We start from the raw sequence: 7,123 nt of genomic DNA, 5'->3' as shown, positions 1-7,123 counted from the left end.
AAAAGTAATCATAAAACTGTTTTTGTGAACACCCTACGTTATGCTTTAAAAAATGTGATACATGTAATGTGATCATCAAAGAACATGATTTTTTTAAAAAAAAAACTTTTATTCTTATGCTTTTAAAGTATGTCAGATTATCTTAAAACACTTATTTGTATGTTATAATGTTTTTCTTACACCATGTGTAATTTTTATAGACACCTTATTCATTGTATCAATGTGTAATTGTCATGGTTGGCTGTGTGGCAGGCGGGCAAGCAGGAGTGGTGGATCCAAAATGCAGGACTCAGACACAGAAATTCAACTTAAAACGTAGCTTTAATGCTGGAAAACCTCTTACTAACTAAACTCACCAAAAGACAAACAAAAACGCTGGTGGACTAAAACACTGAAGCACAAAACACTGAACTGGAACTGGAAACAAAACACTGGCAACACGGAGGCAAAACACACACAGCTTGTTGAGGGTACGACGCAACACTGACTCAGAGAAACACAGGGACTAAATACACTGGGAAGTAACGAGGAGAATGAGACACAGAAGGAGAGCACAGCTGGGGGAAATTAGAACTGACGAGACAAGCAAAGCAGGACACATTCACATAAGACACGGACCTTCAAAGTAAAACAGGAAGGATCACACAGAGACGCGAACTTGACACAGTGGAGACAGCAACTAAGAAACACAGAGACATAAACCATAAGGCAGAGGACTCTAAGAACCGAGAGAGACAGAGGGGAACTCAAACATGCAGACACAGACTTACACAGAACAGAGGGGACATAGAGAAACATGAAGGGCAAGGGATCGAAACTAGAAACTCACACCAAGTACAATAATACAAAAATCACAAAGAACTAAAACGCTGGGTCAGGAGACCCAGGACCCTGACAGTACCCTCCCCCCAAGGGCTGGCTCCCGACAGCCCAACACAAGAAAACGAAAAAAAACCCCAAAAACCGCCCAAAACAGAAAACAACCCGACCAGGGTGGGCGGCGGGGGCCCAGGAAGGAGGGCACGAAACAAAAACACCAAAGCACAAGAAAGCCCCAAAACAAAACACGAGCCCAGAAAAAAGAACAATGCAGGGGGCTGGCCAGGGGGCCGACAGCACAGGAGTCCAAACAGGTCAGGGGGCCGGCCGTGCGGAAGCCAACGGCGGCGACGAAGGAGACGGAGCAGTGCAGGGGGCCGACCGCGCGGAAGGCAGCGGCGGCGACGAAGGAGACGACGGAGCAGTTCAGGGGGCCGGCCGCGCGGAAGGCAGCGGCGGCGCCCCAGTGTCAAGCGTACTGGCTGAGGCCCGGTGGGCACAGGACCAGGCGGGGCAGGACCAGGCGGGGCAGGACCAGGCGAAGCACAGGCAGAAGCTGGACCAGGCGTGGATGAAGACACGGAGGCTGGGCCTGGCGAGGCTGAAGGCTCTGATGAGGCTGGGCCTGGCGAGGCTGAAGACATGGAGGCTGGACCAGACGAGGCCGAAGGCTCTGATGAGGCTGGACCAGACGAGGCTGAAGGCTCTGATGGAGCCGGACCAGGCGAAGCTACTTTGGTGGGCTACTTTTATGTCAAGAAAGTTAACTTATTTAGAACTGTGATCAAGGATAACACATAAACCCTTGCAAATATGATGGTAAAAGAGTCTAACATCTAGGTGTTACATGGTGTTGCAGGTGATAAAGATCCATAAACTACTTCCATTTGTTTAGAGGTGATTGCCAGTTTTGTTGGGATTTTTAGAGATACAGAGATCCTGTTCTGCTTTACTTTAAAAAAAAGGATTTTCAGAGCTGTTGATATATTAATCAGTGTTCATAGAAACATGGATCAACCCTGTTTTTGGCAGTGAGAGTGTTACATTGTGACAGTTTCCATAAAAGTCTGCAAATTCTCTGAACAGGTAGCCATGAAGCAGCCATTTTTTTTTTAAGATTAATTAAACTTAATATTATTTGTATGGCCATATCACAACAACAGCATAGCCTTAAACCAGGTTTGGAGTAAAGAGAACTGGACATATAGTTTCTTTTTTGGGTTACTTTGAAGTGAAGAAAGTTAACTTGTTTAGAACTGTGATCAAGGATAACACGTAAAACGTTGAACGTTTCAATATAAAAAGTGTACAAACTCCAGAAAAGTGGCAACTGAGGTGGCAAAAGTGCAGGCAATTTTTACTTACGTAGAAGTACAGCTGCTAGTGTCAAAAACACTCGAGTAAAAGTTTGATAAAGTATCAGGTCAAAAATGTGCTCAAATTGAGGAAGTCAAAGTAGTAACCTAACTGAACCTTGTGCTATAATAAAAAATTTAATAATATTAGTAGATAGGACTACAAACTTAGTGTGGTGGTAAAAAGCACAAAGGCCTCAGTGGGACATTTGGCAGCCAGGGTTAGAGCTCAGACACCTGGAGCCTGGGGGTTGGGGCTAACAACACTGACTGGTAAAAGAATCTAACATCCAAGTGTTACATGGTGTTGCAGGTGACAAAAAGCCATAAACCACTGTTTAGAGGTTGTTGTGGAAGTTTTCCATTTAATAAAGCCTGCAGACAAGCGATGAGCGGTAGCTAACATTCTTTAATCAAGACAAAGAACAGAAATCGAGCTTGGTGAGGGACTGCCATCGCTGGGGCAGAGGGTGAGCAGAGTCTCTCACTGAGCATGGCTCTCAGTTAAATACCTCCTACAGGAAAGAAGACAGTAGACAGCTGTTTTCACACCTTTTGTCTTTCCCGCAAAGAAAGTTTCACACTGCCTTGCTATCTTTTACAGTGGAGAAAAGACAAAAAGACTCTTCCTGTGGAGTTGTCTGCTTCCCCCCAACTTCCTTACCAGACCCCACTATCTGTCAAACTGTTTAAATGGAGTGTGAGGCAGACATGCTAAAACAGTGACCTAAAAGCATTACCAATAAACAATGTGATCAATACATAAATGAAAGAAATGCAGCTGATAAAAAAGCCATAAACTACTTTCATTTGTTTAGTGGTGATTGCCAGTTTAGTTGGGTTTTTTTGAGACACAGAGAGTGAGAGATCCTGTCCTACATTACTTTAAAAAAAGAAGATATTTTCAGAGCTGTTGATATATGAAGCTCTGAGCATTGAGTGTTGCATTGTGAGAGTTTCAGTAAAAAGCCTGCAAATTATTGCATTTATACTGGAGAGCAAAGAAAAATTAAATTCTACTTGTACTATGGAAAATCAGTTTCATAAAAGCTACATAAACAGAGCTGAAGAAGACTGCGTTTGTAAAACTAGCGGTAACGTGTGAGAATTATAAGTTATAAGACTGTTTCTGCTATCGATACAATTTGTGTTGTTAATCCTAAATGATTCACGGTGACAACATCATAAGAACAAGGTCATTTTACTCCACACACACACATTTGGAAAATCACATAGTTTGACCATAAAAATTCCCAGAATAATTAGTATTTGAGATTGCTGAAGCAACATCACTAAAGAAAAATATCCTTGCATGTCACTTTCGTTTAAAAATATAAAAAATGTGAAGTTTTTTTTTTGTAAAACATAAAAACAACAAAACTTAATACCTTAAGAATCTCCTTGTGAATTTTGTGAATATCTAGATCATTGGTGTTTGGATTTGAGGGTGAACAGGGCGAACACTGAGGCTGGGTATTAGAAATACAACATGGCAACATGAGACATGTTAACTCTGAGAACACTAACATCTAGATTAAGGTGTGAGAGGTAAATACATAACAGAAGCTAAAAAGGAGTTGTTTGTCTCTAGATTAGTTAAAATAAATTGAAAATAAACTGATTTGAACACGTTTGATGCATTATACAAAAAAAGGTTCATGATATAGTTCACATGATCTAAGCAAGAGTGACTCGGAATCTCAAATGTTAAAGTACACTTACTGATTGTACTTTTACTACATGAGCTAATGTAGATGCTCTAAAAGCACGCTGGCTGAAAAAGAACCACACGTTTGGAGAAACTGTGCTGTAACTTCTCATACTGTGAAGTTTTCTGACAAAAGTGAATTGAAAACTTATGCTGTACAGCTTACTAAGGGGTCCTTTGCTGGGCCATGTGCAATTACACAAAAGAACAAGTTAAATTTCACCATAACACTGACTGGAGAAAAGCCCATTTGGGATTCTAATTGAGATTACAACTGAAATCAGTGCTGTGATAGTTAGTTTAAGATCACAACCTGATTTAAAACACAGTCTAACATCAACATTCTTGCCCCTGAAAATAGGTCAGGATGGCCGAAAAATGTACTTTAAAAATGAGATTTTCTTTTTGTTTCATTGGAACAGTAAAGTACCATTACAAAGAAATGAGTACACCTTTGCAGATATCACTGATATGGAGTTTTTCATGTTTTACATACAGACTTTCTCATTTAAACCATGGTGACTTAAAAGTTTAGCAGCAAGACACTTGTTTCCTTTGTTCCATCAAACATTTCTTTCAGCCATCTGTGTTTATCAGAGCGATATGTGACTAATTTTTTATTGAATCACCAGAAAGTACACAAATACAAGATTAAATATTTTATTTATTTATCAAAGATACATAATTACACATTGATACAATGAATAAGGTGTCTATAAAAATTACACATGGTGTAAGAAAAACATTATAACATACAAATAAGTGTTTTAAGATAATCTGACATACTTTAAAAGCATAAGAATAAAAGTTTTTTTTTAAAAAATCATGTTCTTTGATGATCACATTACATGTATCACATTTTTTAAAGCATAACGTAGGGTGTTCACAAAAACAGTTTTATGATTACTTTTTCCACAGTGCTTGTATGCCTCTTGCAAAACTATGTACTTATCACCATATGACATAATAACTCACGATTATGCAAGACCAGCCATGAAATGTCCGTCGCTTCATTACAATCATTTGTCCCCGCTGCTGCCCTCAGACCCAGTCTTCTGTACTGTGGGGTAAAATTGCTTTTTTGGTGGTTCATAAAAAATATCTCAAAAAGCGATGTTAGTGAGGGGACCAGAAACACTGGGTTGCAGAGCAGTTGGTAAGGACTTGTATATTTCTGGAGAGTCTGCAAAAGCTGTCTTGCTCGTGCTCCTGATTGGATATGTGGAGCCCGGCTCTGATATCTCACTGGTGGCAGCTAAAGGTAGGCATGCCTTGGAGGCGGAGTTGGTCTCGGGCGCAATCTTTCAAACGAGCCTCACGGCATTTCAGGCAACCTCAGGCCGGAAACAACATCCGGTCACTCGCGGTCAAAATCCACGCAGAGCTGGTGTTTCGCAGGGATCAGGTTAACACATCTGGGTCTAAAAATATAAAGAAAAACAAAAAGAGTTTTAAAACACGCAAACTAGCAAAATATCAAAGGAGCATAACATAACAATAACAAGATGATATGAGATACCTGATGAGGCCATGATAGGTGATGCAGACATGTAATGTATAAACTTTTACGGGAGTTAAAAGTCGAGCTTATATATTTTTTAAAGTGTATTGTACATGGGATAGGCTCCAGCGCACCGCGCGAGCCTGAAAAAAGGATAAGTGGAGGCGAATGGATGGACGGATGGTGTATTGTACGTGTTACAAACCATTGTGATATTTATTTATTTTTTTAATGAAAGGATTGACAGAATGGTAAAAAGGAAAATGCAAAAATGTAGTTAGAGAGGAAGATTAACACTTACCGAATGATATGCGGATAAGGAAAGAGACGCAAGTTGCTGTTGAAATCGGCCGCTCCCTATGCGAACTCGCAAGCAGTCTGAGCGGTTCCAGTTGTTGATATGGCTGAAGGCAGGGGTCTTCTGGGAGCTCGAGGGTAGTCTTAACCTGAGCGGGAGATCATAAAAATCGGACCCGGAGCGGATTGGCTAACCGGGGTGCGAAGGGAGCGGTGCAATAGTTATGTGATTGGCAGCGGGGCGAAGTGAGGCGGAGTTGGTCTCCGGCGCAAATTTCGAACGAGGTAAGCAGCGCATTCGGGAGCAGAGCGGGGAGCGAACAAGCAGGAAAAAATTGTGCTCTGCAAGAAGTTGTGGATCGGAGATTAAGAGCGAGGTAGAACTTAGAGTGTGCGTTGAATTTTAGAGGTTGCTAGTAAGAGGGAAGTTTTTGAAGAAAAAAGACTAAGGATTTTTTCAGGATTTTCCCTGTTATCGAATATAAGGTTTTGGGAATAGAGGGGGTACCCTAACAAGTTATTGTAGGGTTTTGGAGAAAACACGGAGGGTTTTTTAAGGAGTTTTCGATGCTTATGTTTCTAAGGATTAGGTTAAGGGGGCTGGGGGGATCGCGAGTTTTTTCTGAGTATGAGTTTTATTCTAAATCTAAAAATGCATATTGGATTATAACGCTTTTGGGAATAGAGGGGTAGCTAACAGAGTTAGGGTTACGGTTTTGGAGAAAACGCGGAGGATTTTTTAAAGGAGTTTTGGCTTTGTTCGGGAGCCGCAGGGGCGCTGAATTTGAGAAAAAAGACTAAGGATTTTTTCAGGATTTTCCCTGTTATCGAATATAAGGTTTTGGGAATAGAGGGGGTACCCTAACAAGTTATTGTAGGGTTTTTGGAGAAAACGCGGAGGGTTTTTTAAGGAGTTTTCCCTGCTTATGTTTCTAAGGATTAGGTTAAGGGGGCTGCGGGGATCGCGAGTTTTTTCTGAGTATGAGTTTTATTCTAAATCTACAAATGCATATAAATCGAAATAAAGTTTTCCCCCAAGGCATGCAGCCTGTGTTTGTGGCCATACTGAACGTTACAAAAGCACAAGTTTAACTAAACAATTTTAATATGGTTTAATACATTTTTAAACACATGAGCACGGAGCCCGAGAGAGCACGGTCCGGAGACACGGGCGCGCCCCCAGACACACAGTCTCGGGCGCGCGCGCCCACACACTGACCTGCCACCAGATGGCGTTTTTTGAGCATAAAAAAAAAATAAAAATTAATGGCTTAAAGAAATAAAAGAATGATATTTGATATATAAGAAAGTATCTAAATAATCCATTAGTTGTTTTTAGGGGGAAAAAAGCAATGAGCTATGAACTAGCATATTTTTTATGAATATCATATTTTTTATGAATATCATATTTTTATTACTTCCTTAATTACTTCCTACTTCCGG

General features: G+C 40.7%; 1 long non-coding RNA gene across 1 annotated transcript; it reads right to left on the bottom strand.

Moving 5' to 3' along the window:
• Positions 1-4,528: 4,528 nt before the first annotated feature.
• Positions 4,529-5,809, bottom strand: LOC146644398 (uncharacterized). The gene is made up of 2 exons (XR_014909294.1): positions 5,685-5,809; positions 4,529-5,303 (listed from the first exon to the last, which is right to left on the bottom strand). It is a non-coding gene; the product is annotated as an uncharacterized LOC146644398 (long non-coding RNA).
• Positions 5,810-7,123: the final 1,314 nt, after the last annotated feature.

The sequence above is a fragment of the Rhamphochromis longiceps genome, linkage group LG22, assembly GCF_057381845.1.
Source record: "Rhamphochromis longiceps isolate RC_006_pf linkage group LG22, R_longiceps_female_GT1.1, whole genome shotgun sequence".
Taxonomy (NCBI): domain Eukaryota; kingdom Metazoa; phylum Chordata; class Actinopteri; order Cichliformes; family Cichlidae; genus Rhamphochromis; species Rhamphochromis longiceps.
This window is presented reverse-complemented; position numbering and strand designations above follow the sequence as displayed.